Below are 17,179 nucleotides of genomic sequence, written 5' to 3'. Positions count from 1 at the left end.
CAGGGCGTGCGATCTAGTAGCTTCTGCGAGTTGCCGGAAGAAAGCCTCATCCACCTCATCCTCCTCGTCCGGTGGTCTGTAGCAGACTCCCACCACTACATCACTCTTGTTGCTCACACTTCTAAACTTAATCCATAGACACTCAGGTTTTTCTGCAGTTTCGTACCGGAGCTCTGAGCAGTCATACTGCTCCCTTACATACAGTGCTACTCCCCCACCTTTTCTGCCCTGCCTGTCCTTCCTGAACAGTTTATAACCATCCATGATAGTATTCCAGTCATGTGAGTTATCCCACCAAGTCTCTGTTATTCCAATCACGTCATAATTCCTTGACATCACCAGGACCTCCAGTTCTCCCTGCTTGTTTCCAAGGCTTTGTGCATTCGTATATAAGCACTTGAGATAACCTGCTGATCACCCCTCATTCTCAGTATGAGGCAGGAGCCCTCCCTTCACAGACGTTCCTGCCTGTGTTTCCTCCCGGTATCCCGCTTTCCCACTTACCTCAGGGCTTTGGTCTCCTTCCCCTGGTGAACCTAGTTTAAAGCCCTCCTCACTAGGCTAGCCAGCCTGCTCGCAAAGATGCTCTTCCCTCTCTTCGTAAGGTGGAGCCCGTCTCTGCCCAGCACTCCTCCTTCATGGAACACCATCCCATGGTCAAAGAATCCAAAGCCTTCTCTCCGACACCACCTGCGTAGCCATTCATTGACTTCCACGATTCGACGGTCCCTACCCAGGCCTTTTCCTTCCACGGGGAGGATGGACGAGAACACCACTTGCACCTCAAACTCCTTTATCCTTCTTCCCAGAGCCACGTAGTCCGCAGTGATCAGCTCAAGGTCATTCTTGGCAGTATCATTGGTGTCCACGTGGAGAAGCAGGAAGGGGTAGCGATCCGAGGGCTTGATGAGTCTCGGCAGTCTCTCCGTCACATCACGAATCTTAGCCCCTGACAAGCAGCAGACTTCTCGGTTTTCCCGGTCAGGGCGGCAGATAGATGACTCAGTCCCCCGGAGGAGAGAGTCCCCGACCACCACCACTCGCCTCCTTCTCTTGGGAGTGGTGGTCGTGGAACCCCCAACCTCAGGACATCGCATCTCATGCCTTCCAACCAGCGGAGCCTCCTTCTGCTTCCTCCCCCCAGACGTATCATCTGGTCCACTCTCCACAATGGTACCTGTGGAGAGAACATGAAAGCGGTTAGTTACCTGTGTCTGCGTTGCTGGAAGATGTCCAGCTCAGTGGGCCAGGTATTAAAGGAGAGGGGTATGGCTCTGTATCCTCTCTTCCCCCAATAGGATTGATTGTGTCTCCAGGCTGCAGGGTGGCAGCAATCCCTACACACACCCCTAGCCCTTGTGCAGCGATCACAGGGTAGGACAGGCAGGGGTGGACAGGATACTTCTTGTGACTTCTCCGCACAGCCACATGATATTGCCTGAGGTTATCTGGCTGTGTATGTGAGTAATCTCTTCTGAAGCCCTCCTGACGCAAAAAATTCCAACGAGCATAGAGTATGCATCTCCTCAGTAGCGTGGGCTATCGCAAATGCATCAGCTGTGCCCTCTGCACTGGCTAGATGTAGGGTTAAGGTTTAGAGGCTCTGCCTCTGCTGTCTAGGTTGGCTTTCCATAGAATGTCAAGTTCAAGGACTTGATCCATATCTCAAATATGCTCAGTGACCTGGGCCCGGGAAATCTAAAAGATTGTCTACAGCTCTGAGACAATGACCACGGTCTAAAGCTCCATTTGTCAGGCACTGTCCACAGCAAGGAAAAAAAGCTCATCTGTGCAGGAGGCAAAACTTTCTCAGGGCTGGTCCAAGACTGTGGAATGAACTCCCACAGGAACTAAGGACCCTCACAAACTCTACCACCTTCTGCTCCACATGCAATGCACGTCAACCTTGCTTCCTCCAACATAAATACTTAGCAGTGTGTACATCTAATGTGTTAAATTATTAAACACACACACACAATTTCCTTCAGGAGAGAAGAAGAGAAAAAGTAAGAACCACTTGTGGCAGATGTTATCATGTTGCTCCATGCACTTTTGAAAGATGCTCAGATATTATGGTGAAAAGAACTACATAAGAACTAGAGTAGAATAGGCTTGGTGGTCCCTCTACATTTCCTGGTCTAGTCTTCTGGCATCTGGAAATATAGTGAGGACTTTCTTTTCTTATGGTATTTTTTCACTTTCAGTTGCAGTGCTACCTGGAAATAGGAAAGTAATAAAGCTTATGCAAACATCCTAGTAAAGGGTGTTTTTAAAGGGACAGTCCTGTTTTGGGGGACTTTTTCTTATATAGGGGCCTATTACCCCCCACCCCCTGTCCTGTTTTTTCACAGCTATCTGGTCACCCTACCCTAGTGTCTCAACGAATGGCGTGGTTCAAGTGTGGTAATAAACTGAGCGAAGACTTGGACTCTTCTTTTAGTCAAATTGGCTTGTCCTTCCTTACCAGTTAGGTGTCACTTGTCATGTGGTTATTTGCCACTAGGAGCTTGATTGAGACCACCAACTCATTTCACAAATGCTGCTCACTGAACAACAAGCGGATGATAATGACTCCTGTGAAGTATTAATCTGAGACAAATTTGAACTAGTGACCTAAATGTGAAAAACACTAAAGACAATTACCAAGCTGGTGAGACATCCAGTCTCTTAAATCTCTGCTTTAGCTTCATTTCTTAACTTCAAAGTGTACTGATAACCACCTGTTTACTCAATAAAAATAAGCTAACGATTCTTTGGACCCATCCAGACAGTGTAAGTCATTGGTAATTTACACATCAATTGATCACATTTGTCAAGGAGTCCTAACAGTGCAGATCCTAATTAGTTTTTGGTACAAACTTAAAGGTGTACCAAAACACTTCTGATATGATGAATCATACCAGAAAATGACTGAGGGGGATGGGTCTTTGCTCATAGTATGTGTATGTGTGATTTTTCTAAGAACTGTCCAACATGATGAAGGCTAGAAACTGCTATTTGTAAACTCTGCCCCTTCCCCTTGACGTCTTTAGAAACCATCTCTATCCTGTATATTCTTAATTAATAAGAAAGATAATACCTTTTTGGTGTGTGTAGTTTATTGTCTGAATACAAGGTATATTTATTGGCTTTGACATCTGTGGTGGTGTTTTGTTTGGAGCAAGTTTCATTCTCTTCATTCAAATATTTCAAAACCTCAGTTCTAAATCAAAGTAGATGAAAATTCATGAATAGGCATTGATGAAATAGGCATGATGTTGTATCCTGGGCACAGCCCATCATCATTTTCTTTCCACTGCAGCAGACCAAGTTGCTAATATAATTATTTATTTTTTCATCTAACCCATAAGAAATAAATCTATGAAAAGAAAAGGGTGGTCAGAGAATCCCCCTCTAAAGCTAATGGAATGAAATGGGTTGTTTTCAAATGAGAGTATGATGATGTAGCTTTAATGCATAATGCTAAAAATGCAGAATAAAAATATAAAAACCTCTAAAATTAAAATATAAAACCTTCTTTGACAAGGGGGTGGAGCTAATTCAGGGAGAACAAGGGCTTAAAACACCAGCTCTTAAGCAGCCAGAGGAGCTAGTGAACGGGGAGTTTTACGAGGGCATTTAGAAAGAGACCGTGAGAGTCAGATACACCTAATAAACATTCTCTAAACTTAGGCCAATAATCACCACACCACAAAGGAAAAAACATACACAAACAATAAAAAAAAAGCTCCTGCAAGAGTAAAAATAATGCAGGCAGAAGTCCAGCAGCAGAGTAGGGGTTATCCAGTTTATTGCACTGAATGCATTATGTATGATTACCTTGCCTGGGGGGCAGGTGATGTATGTGTGCATTCAGTGCCAGGAGCTCCTGGCCCTCAGAGACTGAGTACAGGCTCTTGAGACCAGAGTAGCTGAACTGGAGGAGCTATGGGATGAGGTGGATGAGGCTTTCTGCCGGCAACTCACAGAAGCTACTAGATCGCACGCCCTGGTTCTCATGGGTGACTTTAATTTTCCTGATATCTGCTGGGAGAGCAATACAGCGGTGCATAGACAATCCAGGAAGTTTTTGGAAAGCGTAGGGGACAATTTCCTGGTGCAAGTGCTAGACGAGCCAACTAGGGGGGGAGCTTTTCTTGACCTGCTGCTCACAAACAGGGAAGAATTAGTGGGAGAAGCAAAAGTGGACAGGAATCTGGGAGGCAGTGACCATGAGTTGGTTGAGTTCAGGATCCTGACACAGGGAAGAAAGGTAAGCAGCAGAATACGGACCCTGGACTTCAGGAAAGCAGACTTCGACTCCCTCAGGGAACGGATGGGTAGGATCCCCTGGGGGATTAACATGAAGGGGAAAGGAGTCCAGGAGAGCTGGCTGTACTTCAAGGAATCCCTGTTGAGGTTACAGGGACAAACCATCCCAATGAGTCGAAAGAAGAGTAAATATGGCAGGCGACCAGCTTGGCTTAACGGTGTAATCCTAGCGGATCTTAAACATAAAAAAGAAGCTTACAAGAAGTGGAAGGTTGGACATATGACCAGGGATGAGTATAAAAATATTGCTCGGGCATGTAGGAATGAAATCAGGAGGGCCAAATCGCACCTGGAGCTGCAGCTAGCAAGAGATGTCAAGAGTAACAAGAAGGGTTTCTTCAGGTATGTTGGCAACAAGAAGAAAGCCAAGGAAAGTGTGGGAGGCAACCTAGTGACAGAGGATGTGGAAAAAGCTAATGTACTCAATGCTTTTTTTGCCTCTGTCTTCACGAACAAGGTCAGCTCGCAGACTGCTGCGCTGGGCATCACAGCATGGGGAGTAGATGGCCAGCCCTCAGTGGAGAAAGAGGTGGTTAGGGACTATTTAGAAAAGCTGGACGTGCACAAGTCCATGGGGCCGGACGAGTTGCATCCGAGAGTACTAAAGGAATTGGCGGCTGTGATTGCAGAACCATTGGCCATTATCTTTGAAAACTCGTGGCGAACGGGGGAAGTCCCGGATGACTGGAAAAAGGCTAATGTAGTGCCAATCTTTAAAAAAGGGAAGAAGGAGGATCCTGGGAACTACAGGCCAGTCAGCCTCACCTCAGTCCCCGGAAAAATCATGGAGCAGGTCCTCAAAGAATCAATCCTGAAGCACTTACATGAGAGGAAAGTGATCAGGAACAGTCAGCATGGATTCACCAAGGGTAGGTCATGCCTGACTAATCTAATCGCCTTCTATGATGAGATTACTGGTTCTGTGGATGAAGGGAAAGCAGTGGATGTATTGTTTCTTGACTTTAGCAAAGCTTTTGACACGGTCTCCCACGGTATTCTTGTCAGCAAGTTAAAGAAGTATGGGCTGGATGAATGCACTATAAGGTGGGTAGAAAGTTGGCTAGATTGTCGGGCTCAACGGGTAGTGATCAATGGCTCCATGTCTAGTTGGCAGCCGGTGTCAAGTGGAGTGCCCCAAGGGTCGGTCCTGGGGCCGGTTTTGTTCAATATCTTCATAAATGATCTGGAGGATGGTGTGGATTGCACTCTCAGCAAACTTGCGGATGATACTAAACTAGGAGGAGTGGTAGATACGCTGGAGGGAAGGGATAGGATACAGAGGGACCTAGACAAATTGGAGGATTGGGCCAAAAGAAATCTGATGAGGTTCAATAAGGATAAGTGCAGGGTCCTGCACTTAAGACGGAAGAACCCAATGCACAGCTACAGACTAGGGACCGAATGGCTAGGCAGCAGTTCTGCGGACAAGGACCTAGGGGTGACAGTGGACGAGAAGCTGGATATGAGTCAGCAGTGTGCCCTTGTTGCCAAGAAGGCCAATGGCATTTTGGGATGTATAAGTAGGGGCATAGCGAGCAGATCGAGGGACGTGATCGTTCCCCTCTATTCGACATTGGTGAGGCCTCATCTGGAGTACTGTGTCCAGTTTTGGGCCCCACACTACAAGAAGGATGTGGATAAATTGGAGAGAGTCCAGCGAAGGGCAACAAAAATGATTAGGGGTCTGGAACACATGACTTATGAGGAGAGGCTGAGGGAACTGGGATTGTTTAGTCTGCAGAAGAGAAGAATGAGGGGGGATTTGATAGCTGCTTTTAACTACCTGACAGGTGGATCCAAAGAGGATGGTTCTAGACTATTCTCAGTAGTAGAAGAGGACAGGACAAGGAGGAATGGTCTCAAGTTGCAGTGCGGGAGATTTAGGTTGGATATTAGGAAAAACTTTTTCACTAGGAGGGTGGTGAAACACTGGAATGCGTTACCTAGGGAGGTGGTAGAATCTCCTTCCTTAGAAGTTTTTAAGGTCAGGCTTGACAAAGCCCTGGCTGGGATGATTTAATTGGGGATTGGTCCTGCTTTGAGCAGGGCGTTGGACTAGATGACCTCCTGAGGTCCCTTCCAACCCTGATATTCTATGATTCTATGATTCTATGGGAGGCAGAGAAGTACATAGATGAGACTTTCAGTAGAGCAGTCCAACCCACAATCTGACAGCCTCTCTGATGTTGAGGAGGATGAAGGTTCTCGGGAAAGGAGTACATCAACCTGGAGTGCAGGGAAATGATTCCATAGTTGGGACCTTCCTTCCAGTTGATGTCATGGTATCCTCTAGCACTGAGGACACCTCTCCAGGTGAGGGTACTCCAGTTATTAGGAAGAAACAGGTAATAGTAATGGAGGATTCAATTATTAGAAATATAGATAGCTGGGTGTCTGATGACCAGAGAACTGCATTGTGAATTGTCTGCTAGGTGCAAAGGTTGCAGACCTCTCAGGATATGTAGATAGACTTATGTATGGTGCTGGCGAGGAGCTGGTTGTTGTGGTACATTTAGGTACCAAAGACATAAAGAAAGGTAGGATGGAGATCCTGGAGCCTAAATTTGGCCTGTTAGGTAAGAGACTGAAGTCCAGGACCTCCACGGTATCATTTTCTGAAATGCTTCCAGTTCCATGTGCAAGGCCAGTTAGACAGGCAGAACAACAGGGTCTTAACAAGTGGATGAGATGATGGTGCTCGGAGGAGGAGTTTAGGTTTATTAGGAACTGGGGGAAAGGAGGAACCTATACAGGAAGGATGGGATCCATCTAAACCAAAAAGGAACCAGATTGCTGTTGCGAAAAGTTAAAAATATCATAGAGGATTTTTTAAACTAAGGACTGGGGGAAAGTTGACAAATGCAGAGGAGTGCATGGTTCAGACTGACACAACCCTTAAGGGAGGATTTATTAAAGGAAATACTCTATAGCCTACTAAAGAGGAAAGGATAGAAGTTGATAAAGTACAGGTAGGAACTGAAGAGAATCAGTCAAACAAAAAAGGAGTCCTATTCAATTATATCACATGAAAGCAGGCAATTAAATATTGACAAACATTATAAGTGCTTGTATACAAATGCAAGAAGTCTAGATACTGAGATGGGTGAACTTCAATGCCTGGTATTAAATGAGGACATTAATATAATAGGGATAAAAAAAATTGGTGGAATGATGATAATCAATGGGACATGGTAATACCAGGGTACAAAATATATAGGAATGACAGAATAGGTCATACTGGTGAGGGAGTGGCAATATATGTGAAAGAAAGCATGCTGTCAAATATAGTAAAAATCTTAATGGATAGAAGTTTCATGCTTGAATAATAAGAGTATGGCAGTAGGAATATACCATCCGATGAAGTGAGCTGTAGCTCATGAAAGCTTATGCTCAAATAAATTTGTTAGTCTCTAAGGTGCCACTAGTACTCCTTTTCTTTTTGCGAATACAGGCTAACACGGCTGCTACTCTGAAACCTGCCCAAGATAGTAATGGTGATTGTGACATATTCAGGGAGATTAGAGAGACTACAAAAACAGAAAATCCAATAATAATGGGGGATTTCAGCTATTGTCATATTGACTGGGAACATGTTGCCTCAGGACGGGTGCAGAGATACAATTTCTAGACATTATTAATGACTGCTTCTTTGGAGCTGCTAGTCCTGGAACCTACAAAGGGAAAGGCAGTTATTGATTTAATTCTAAATAGAACGCAGGATCCAGTCCAAGAGGTGAATATAGCCGAACTGCTTGGTAATAGCAACCATAACCCAAGATTTAACATTCATGTAGGGGGGCGGGAAATACCAAAGAAACTCACCACGGATACATTTAACTTTAGAAAGGAGAGCTACTCAAAAAATGAATGGAAAGTTAAATGGAAATTAAAAGGAATGATCAAAAGAGTGAAATGACTGCAAGCTGCATGGAAACTTTTTAAAAACAACACAATAGAGGCTCAAACTATATGTAAGCCCCAAATAACAAAAAAAATCTGGCCCAGTGTGGCTACTCTTATGCTATGTTCTCAAAATAACAAATGATCTCCTCTGTGGGATTTTTTAAAGTAGACTAGAGATGAGAGATTAGCATTTTAGCCTATTTTAAGTGTTTACCTTGGATGTGCAGTGTGTTAATTTAGAATAAGATTAGCTGAGCCACTGTAGATAAAACAAGAATTAACCTGATATTTCATTCATAATTCAGTGAATCATAGCCATGCCTTTCTGAGGTTTGAAAATGTTTGTTCACCTTTTATTTTCATTTTAGCACTTCCTGCCATGAACACTCAGATACCATGGAGATGATCGTCATATAAAACCAAGATAGATAGGTGCTGTTCTTGTGGCATTTTCATCCATCCATAATCAGAAGCTTGAGAAATCTCATAAAGACCACTCTTATTAAAATTTTGGTTCAGTTTCCAGACCAAAGAGGTTCAAATATATGTTTGTACAATACCTAGTACACTGGGGCCCTGATCCTTATCACAGAATAATAATAAATACTACCTTTGATTCTGAGGAGAATCTATGCTATAAATTAGTTGAAAAGTATCTCTCCAGTAACACCATTACCCCCTACATGTCTCTTGTCCTCCTTTTTTTTATTGGCTGGACATTTCCAGAAGTGTGGCTTTGCGACTTAAATGCCTACTTGTGGATATGAATGTGGCAGAATGTGTTTTTGGAGCTACTTTAATAAAACTTAAGTGTGGAGTTTTAGTTAGAGGAGAGAGCCTGCGGACAAATAAGTACGCAAATTTCCAGATACCCCTAACTTAGAAAAGCCCTTATCTCTTAGTCACTGCCTGAGAGGAAATGTGGCTTATGGAGTATACATTGAGGATGAGATCACAAAGAGTAATGGAGATGTACAAGTAATGGAGATGCCCACTCCACCATCTCTCTGCCACTATATACAAGAGGGGAATGTTCTAGAGCCATAAGAATTAGAAAGGGAAGAGACTCCTTTGGCCATTTAGAATCTGAAGTCAGTGGAAAAACACCCATTGACTTCAGTTCTAGTCCTTACTTCTGTATTTAAAGCTCAGATGGTCTTTACAGTATATTCTCCAATTCTTTGCCGAATCCATGTTTAAATAGCTTGGATGTCCTGGTAATAATATCACAAGAAGAGTCTAATATGTAAAAACATGAATATCTTAACCTATGCAAATTGAAATCCATCCAGTCTTCATCACTGATGCACCATGCAGAGAAACATGCCCTAGAGTAAAGAAGAAGAGGTTTCACCTGGAAATGATTGGAAAAACATGCTTTTCTTATAAGATTCCTAAGATAGCCAGTTAGTTAAAGCACAGGGAAGAAAATCTCAGGCTGCTTGCCTCTACAATGCTCAGTGTGACACTGGGGTAAGAAGCTTCAACAGTAGCTGCCAACTGGGCTAAGATCCCTACAGCTTTCTCCAGAGATCAGTACTTTGACAGGTCACGTCTTATGTCTGGCACCATTACTCCCCACTTTCATTAGGCCTTTCTTTTCCAATTTTTTTCTTCTTACTTGAGCCAAAAGAAACAAGAGGTCAGTGAAGAACGGTTTCAGCTGAATATGATTTTTATCGTTTTACCACTGCATTACACCACCTACCAAGTATTTAGGTTCTGTTCTGCTAGGGAAAAAATGTACGTGTCAGGATTTAGATGAAGGCTGTTTTAGGCTTTCGTGCCTAAACTATAAAATGTGTATGTGAATGATTATTACTGCATTATAAGCAAATCCATATGACACAGTGGCTTCATGTAGCCTTCGCCAGTCTCTCACACAACCGTCAGATGAGAACATCACCTTTTCAAACAACGCCCAGGGAGGAAGCAGGGGTGAATCTGACCAGGCAGACTTTTCTTGCTTACTACAGGGCCCTGGGCTGGAACCCAGTGGAGAGGGAGGACTTGGGTTCCACGACAGGCCTCTGAAAAAGGTGGTGCAAAAACCCTAGAGACTAAGGGTGGAATGACTCGTGAGTCCAGACTCAGATCAAAGACTCAAATTGAGGCTGTTGGTTGTTCGTTGGACTGTGCAGGGTGGCACTATATGTGACCTGGCTGGAGGGCTGAGTCACAGGAAGTAGACAACAGCAGGGAAAAGCTGCTGTCAGCAGGCTCTCCTCATCTGGCACTCCCTGCCACACCGTGCCATGTGGGGGTGTGCCAGAGGCCAGTCCACTCTTCTACAACTCCCTTAGTTACCTGTGAAGCCACATAGGGCTTGGCTAAAATCTAGTTGTGATGGAGCCACTCACCTCACGTGAGCACCCTGGCTGGCCAGGTGTGTCTGCACCTGCACTCTCTCACTTTTGCACTGCTTGCAGTGACCCCTGTTGACAGTTAAACTTCTCAAGCAGGTTTTCAGTGACCTGGCCCTCCAGCTGAGTCACCCACAGTCTGTAGGTGCACCAATAAAATAGACTTTTCCAGAGTACGAGTCCAACAGGGCCTCTCATGGTACCATCTTGGTCCGTAGCCCTGTCTCCGGGTATGGTTCTCAGTCAGTCTAACAGGACCTATCACAGTACCCTGATTAGCCTTGGCCCCTCCTGGGCTAGCTTCCAAACTGACCCTCAGCTCCTCCTGGGCTAGCTTCCAGTGGTACCTGCTCTGTTATGGGGCAGAGCCCCAGGGGCCCTCCCTGGTGACTCTTTGCTCTATAGCAAGCCTCCCTGACCCCAGCTCTCCAGCTGAGTCACTAGGTCAGTTCAACCCCCTTCACAGGTTAAAAATTTCAATTAAAAGCTGACCCTCTTGGGGGTCTTCTGCCCCCTTCTCTGGCTTTAGGCTACCCTGCCTGTGGGTAGGGATCTGGGCCCACCCACTACTCTGGGTACCCTAAGTAGCAGCTGTTGGGTGTTTTCCTTTAGCTACCTGCTGCTCTGTTTCCCTGAGCCACTTCCCTTCTTAGTCCCAGCACTTTCAGCTTCACCCTTATCTGAATTCTTGTTTGAGTCCCAGGCATCAGCCAGGAGCACCTGCCTTGCTCCTCTGGTTCCGGCCAGAAACTGCTCTGTTCAGATACTGCAACTTCTGCACCTAGCTACGAGTACCATCCTTTCACTCCTGGCTCCAGCCAGCAAGTTACTGGTCTGCTCTATCCAGCACTCCTTTTATATGAGCCTTCTGGACTCGGATTGGCTGCTCCCTGCTGCCTCTCTCTGATTGTCTGCTTCCCCGCAGTCTCTCTGTGCAGCCTGGAGGGCCCACCTCTACTGCTCTTTCCTGAGGCAGGGTGCGCTAGGACCACGAAGCCTCCAGCAGGTGACCTCAAACGGCCTGATAGGCCCCAGCACACTAGCTCACAATAAGGAAGACATACAGCTATTGCACTCTATATATATCATGGTAGTGGCAAATACAAATATGCTTAATATTTCTGACATCAGAGAGGCCCAAACGAGCAATAAACAGATAAGATACAGAGGATTTTTTAAAAAACAATAAAACTAATTCTTCTAGTGGCCCATGACATTTTCAAACGAGTTCTAGTAGTTGGGCCCAGAGACTTACCTCATTGAACCCTTTCAGTGCTCCCACTTCTTCAGTGCAGGGGCAGCAGTGGGTCACTAGTGACTGGATTGCCTATTGTACCTGCAGTAGCATCACTGAGCAGGACTGTGAAGATGAGAAATCAAAGGGAGGGGGAGAAAAAGAGAAAGTAGAGACCATCAACTGGCAATTGAGCTACTGTCCCAGAGGCTTTCAGTGTTCAATCACCTCAGGTAAACTTGACAGAAATAGGCAAGACTGGAAAAGCCTAATTTAGAGTCACATTCCCTTCCAGCTGCAGCGGCAACTGGAATCTGGTAATCAGCAAGTGCTTTCATATTATTGCAGTTATGTCGCCAGTAGTTCTGTGTCTTCTTATTTCCTCCTGTTGGGAGAAAAGATATATTACCCACTATGTCAGCTGGCACAGAACAGCTGATAGAGAACTAAAAGTATGTCTACACTGCAATTTAAAACCAATGGCTGGCCCATGCCAACTGACTCAGGCTCCCCGGGCACAGGCTAAGGGGCTGTTTAATTGCAGTGTCGGCATTCAGGCTCGGGCTGCAGCCTGGGCTGTCCCACCAAGCCCTTAGCCTGAATCCAACTTATTTGACACAGGCCAGACACAGGTGTTTAACTGCAATGTAGACTGCCCGAAATGGCTTGGTGTTGTGATTTTTACACTGTTGTGATTGTGTGACCTGTGATCAAGAGGAGCTTTTATAGCCAGTCTCCAACATCAGCTTTTTTTAAGTCAAGGAGTGATAGGAGAGGCCAGTGGCACAAGATGAATTTATCACTTGAAGAGACAGATAAAAAGTTTTTAAAACCTTCTAGTACTTGGCCAGGCTAGATGGAGAAAGAGAAGTTCTCTGTGTAGGCTGGATGAGAGGGACAGGGTGAGAGCATTATTTAACGAATCACATGAGCAATGTAAACCCAGCAAAATATCTCCCATTTGTATTACTTTGACCATTTACACATTATGGATCATTACTGACCCATAATAACAAGTCTCAAATAGCTACTCATGACGTAAGGTAATGAAACAAAAATAAAGTGGCGTAAATTAAAAACAAAATAGTAATAATACTGAAGCATATAAATTAGGGATGACAAAGACCTATTACCCCATTCAGTACATCCACGTGTACTGTTGGGAGCAGGACTACTCCTAACAGTATATTCATTAGGAACATATCCAGACCAATTTTAAATATTTGAAGAGATGGGACTTCTGCCTCTTACCTATGGAGACTTTGTATTTCCACAGTGCCATATAATATTATATCTCACTGGTCTTGTTTTCACATTTTTAAGGCAGAAGTTCCACTTTTGGGTTCAAACCAACTTTTTTGATTAGAAATAGGTTAATGTATAGTTAAAAAAAAAAAGTCCTCCTCAACCAGCTCTTTTAAAACTCTAAAACGCAAGTTATCCAGACCTGCTGATTATATAATGTCTAACTTTAGTAGCTGCTGTTTAATAGCCTCCTGAGATACCAGAGGAATGGAAAGAATATTATCATATGACATCATCTGTTTTTTTCCCAAATCCAGAAGAGAAATATTTATTGAACATTTCTGCCTTTTCTGCATTATTATTAATTCTGCCATTTCCATCTAGTAATGGAACAATACTATTATTAGGATTCTTTTTGTTCCTAATATACCTAAGCTCCTTCTTATTGTCCTTACTCTGCTGGTGATAGATTTCTACTTGTGTCTCTTTGCTTCCCGTATCAATTTTCTACTATTTATGGCTTCTGATTTATATTCATTATTATCAACTTTCCCTTTCTTCTACTTGTTGTAAAAAAATAATACATAGTTGTCGTCACTTCCCCTCTAAACTAGGTCATCTTTTTAACCAATACAGTCTTCTTTCTTGATTGTGGCATTTTGGGCATCTAGTAAAGTGTTCTTAAACAATTTCAAATTATCTTTCACTTTTTTCTGATTACATTCTTCCTCCCCGCTGATATGGCTCATAGTTATTTTCAGTCTTATGAAATGACCCTTTCAATGCACCAAATATATATATATTGCTGGTCTGGACTCTGTTCTGTTTCCATGTTAGAAATGTAATCAAGTCATGATCACTTGTACATGAACTATCATTGTGTTTTAGTTCTGTGATCAGTTCCCCTTTAGCTCTTTAGTCAAGATGAGCCTAGTATACAATTCCCCCATGTTGGTTTTTTAATTCCTCCACGTAGGATGTAACTCTAGTGTTACTCCACTGACCATTATGGGTCTCTATACCACCAGTGTAACTGAATTCAGAATTTGACTCACTGATGTTCATGGACGGTATCATTATGAATCAGTTGAAAGTAATCCAATTCCTGGGGAAGAAGATTATGGTTTTAAATTTCACATTAGAAGCTGGACTGATACGCCATAATAACAATCACTATGGGAGGGGATTAGTTTAGACATTCCTTATTTTGCAGGTCTTTCTTTGATTAAGGCAGCTTAAGTGCTGCACATGTGATTTATATTAGCTTGCTAAATCAGTTGTCTGAGTTAGAAAACTTGCACTGTATATATTTCATGTATGTAAAGATTTCATAATTTACTGATTCAAGCAAAATTATGATTCAGTGGCCTGGCTTTTCATAGGTTGCTGGTGTTGCTGCATTTGTGATGGAGGAATTTCAGAAGGTTTGGAAGTTTGAGGCAGAATCCCCCCCCCAAGTTTGAATTGTCTGAATCTGAGCCTCTTGAGTCTGTACATTTGAATTGGAAATCTCAAGAGAACAGTGTTTTGTTTGTTAAAAATTTCTTCAGTACTGCTTGCTTCTGGTTGAGCTGAGAACACCCCAAGCACTTCCTCTCTTTTAATATTGTCACACTTACACTTCCCATCCTAGCTAGAGACTGGAAATGAAAACAAGAAAAATAATTGGAAAATAAAACAGTTATCTGAACTATTTTAAATATCAACAGTTTTGGTCAAGGTTTTGTGAGAACGTTTGGGTTAGTTGCACATCCCCACTATCTATGCCACACACATAATGATCATATTTTGTACTTCTATAGTTCCTGTCATGTGAGAATCTCAAAACTCATTAATGAATCAAGTTCAGTGATACCTCTCATGGTGCCTACAGTGTGTCACAGCTGAGAATGTCCAAACTCAGGACAAACTGCCAGAAAATAGGGCGGACCCCCCCCCCACCCCCCGCAAACTGGTGGTATATTCTATCATTAGATTTCACCAAGCCAGTAATAAAAGGACACTTTTGGATCACTATACTAGTTTACCACAGAGCACAGACAGTCCCCTTGGCATGCCACCCAGACAAACTGAACTTTATGATGTAAGGTTATTAAAACCAAAACCACTACATGTGAGGTTCTCCCAACCCCAAAGTGTTGGTCATTCACCCCAAGTCACTGGATACTTCAGAATCTCACCAAAAATAATGCTGTTAGTCAATCCTTGGTAAACTAACTACAGATTTATTAATTAAGAAAAAAAGAAATGAGAGTTATTATAAAGGTTACAAGCAGATAAAATACATTACAATTGAATCAGAATACATGAGTCCAGTTGTTAGCAGAGATATCATGTCAGCTAATTCTCCATAAATCTCTTAGAATCCTTCCATGAATCTTACAGGACGTCCCAAAATGTTTTTTTGGGGATCTCAGTACTCAGTACTCACGAAAGCTTATGCTCAAATAAATTGGTTAGTCTTTAAGGTGCCACAAGTCCTCCTTTTCTTTTTGCGAATACAGACTAACATGGCTGCTACTCTGAAACCTGTCAATTAATGAAGCCATTCAAACTACCAAGATAGTTTACAGGTGGTTTTTCAATGTAAATCAACAAGTTTCAGATAGACTAAGACAATAACATTACCATTTTAGTAAACTTCATTTAATGCTAAATACAGGTCTATTGATCTAAAGACAATTGAGTATAGTTGCATATGCTACAGTACCCCTGTGAGACACGTAATAAATGAATGGCAGCAGTTTAGACATTGGCAAAGAGGAACAAAATCAGTCCTGCTTTATTCAAGCTCAATTCCAGGTCTGAATTTGGCTTTGAGTTGGTAAATGATTTGTCAAGAACCCTAAGACAGTCAGAACCAAATCTAGATCTCCTGGCTTGTGCTTCAGCCAAAAGACTGTCCTTACATTAATAAGAAAACAATGCTGATTTGACACTTTGATTACAACTCTTAAAAAAACCTCTGAACATATTTCAAATGCCTTTTTTTGATCCATACAGTTTTTCCTCCCTCATGTTGCCTGATAGACTATCTTGGTCTAGAAAAATAGTACATTCCTTTAATATTTTCTTAAATTAGATTCAAAAGAGCACTAATACATAATAGTTGCATTGCCTTAATAGCTAACAACTAAGTAACTGGATTATGTTTGGAAAACATCAGTAACCCAGACATGCCTATTTGACTTAAATGAAATATAGCATCTGAAAAAAACTGCTACATGTATTATCATACTCCTAAATGTAAGGGTAAAATCTGACAGAAATATGTTTTATACAACCAAGGGGAAGAAAGGAGTTCATGTAAGTTTATAAATTGCATCTAAATTACCTTTTCTGGAATTATAAGACATCTCATGAGCCATTCTGACATCTGTGTATAGAACAGTCAAGGGAAGCTAAGTAGTCCCACACAGACCCTGTCAGAAATGGGTAGCAGGCACCTATTAATTTAAAAGAAGATGAACCTCAGTGGCATTTATACATTTATTTTACTGCATGAGAATGAAATATTATCCATTGGTCATAAGACTGAAAAAGTGCAGCAAGCTAATTTTACTAATTCTATTTACATTTAAATTAGCCATCACTCCCCCTCAATTATAACAAAATGGAACAATCCTCTTACGGCAGTAATGACTTCTATCTAAAGGTCTGATCCAATGTCTACTGAAATCAATGAAACCTTCCCATTGATGAATGGCATAAAGGTCCCAATTGCTTCCACTGAAGCTTCCATTGACTGCAGTGGGCTACTCTAATGGCATGAATATATGTGAGTGCGGTGAACCATTGAACACCTGCTTGTTTGCCGACTCTTTGGGAAGACCTGTATGAAGGAGGATCTTGCTGCAGCAACAGAAAGAGCCATCACTTGTGCACGATTCTGGAAAAAGACACGTCTAGTCTGTGACAAGGACACGAGAACAGGAAGACTGCAGTGGGAGCAGGACTGGTCCTCAAGAACAGTTGCAAAAGTAAGACTCATCATTAGCATAGCATGGCCTATTGAACATAAGAGAATTAGGAGTAGGAATGGGAGAATCCAGCTGAGGCCTGGGATCTGTTCTTCAGCATATGCTTCCCTCTCTAGCACACAGATTTCTAGCAGAAATTCATG

This window comes from Chelonia mydas, chromosome 3, assembly GCF_015237465.2.
Source record: "Chelonia mydas isolate rCheMyd1 chromosome 3, rCheMyd1.pri.v2, whole genome shotgun sequence".
In the NCBI taxonomy this organism is placed as follows: Eukaryota; Metazoa; Chordata; order Testudines; family Cheloniidae; genus Chelonia; species Chelonia mydas.
This window is presented reverse-complemented; position numbering follows the sequence as displayed.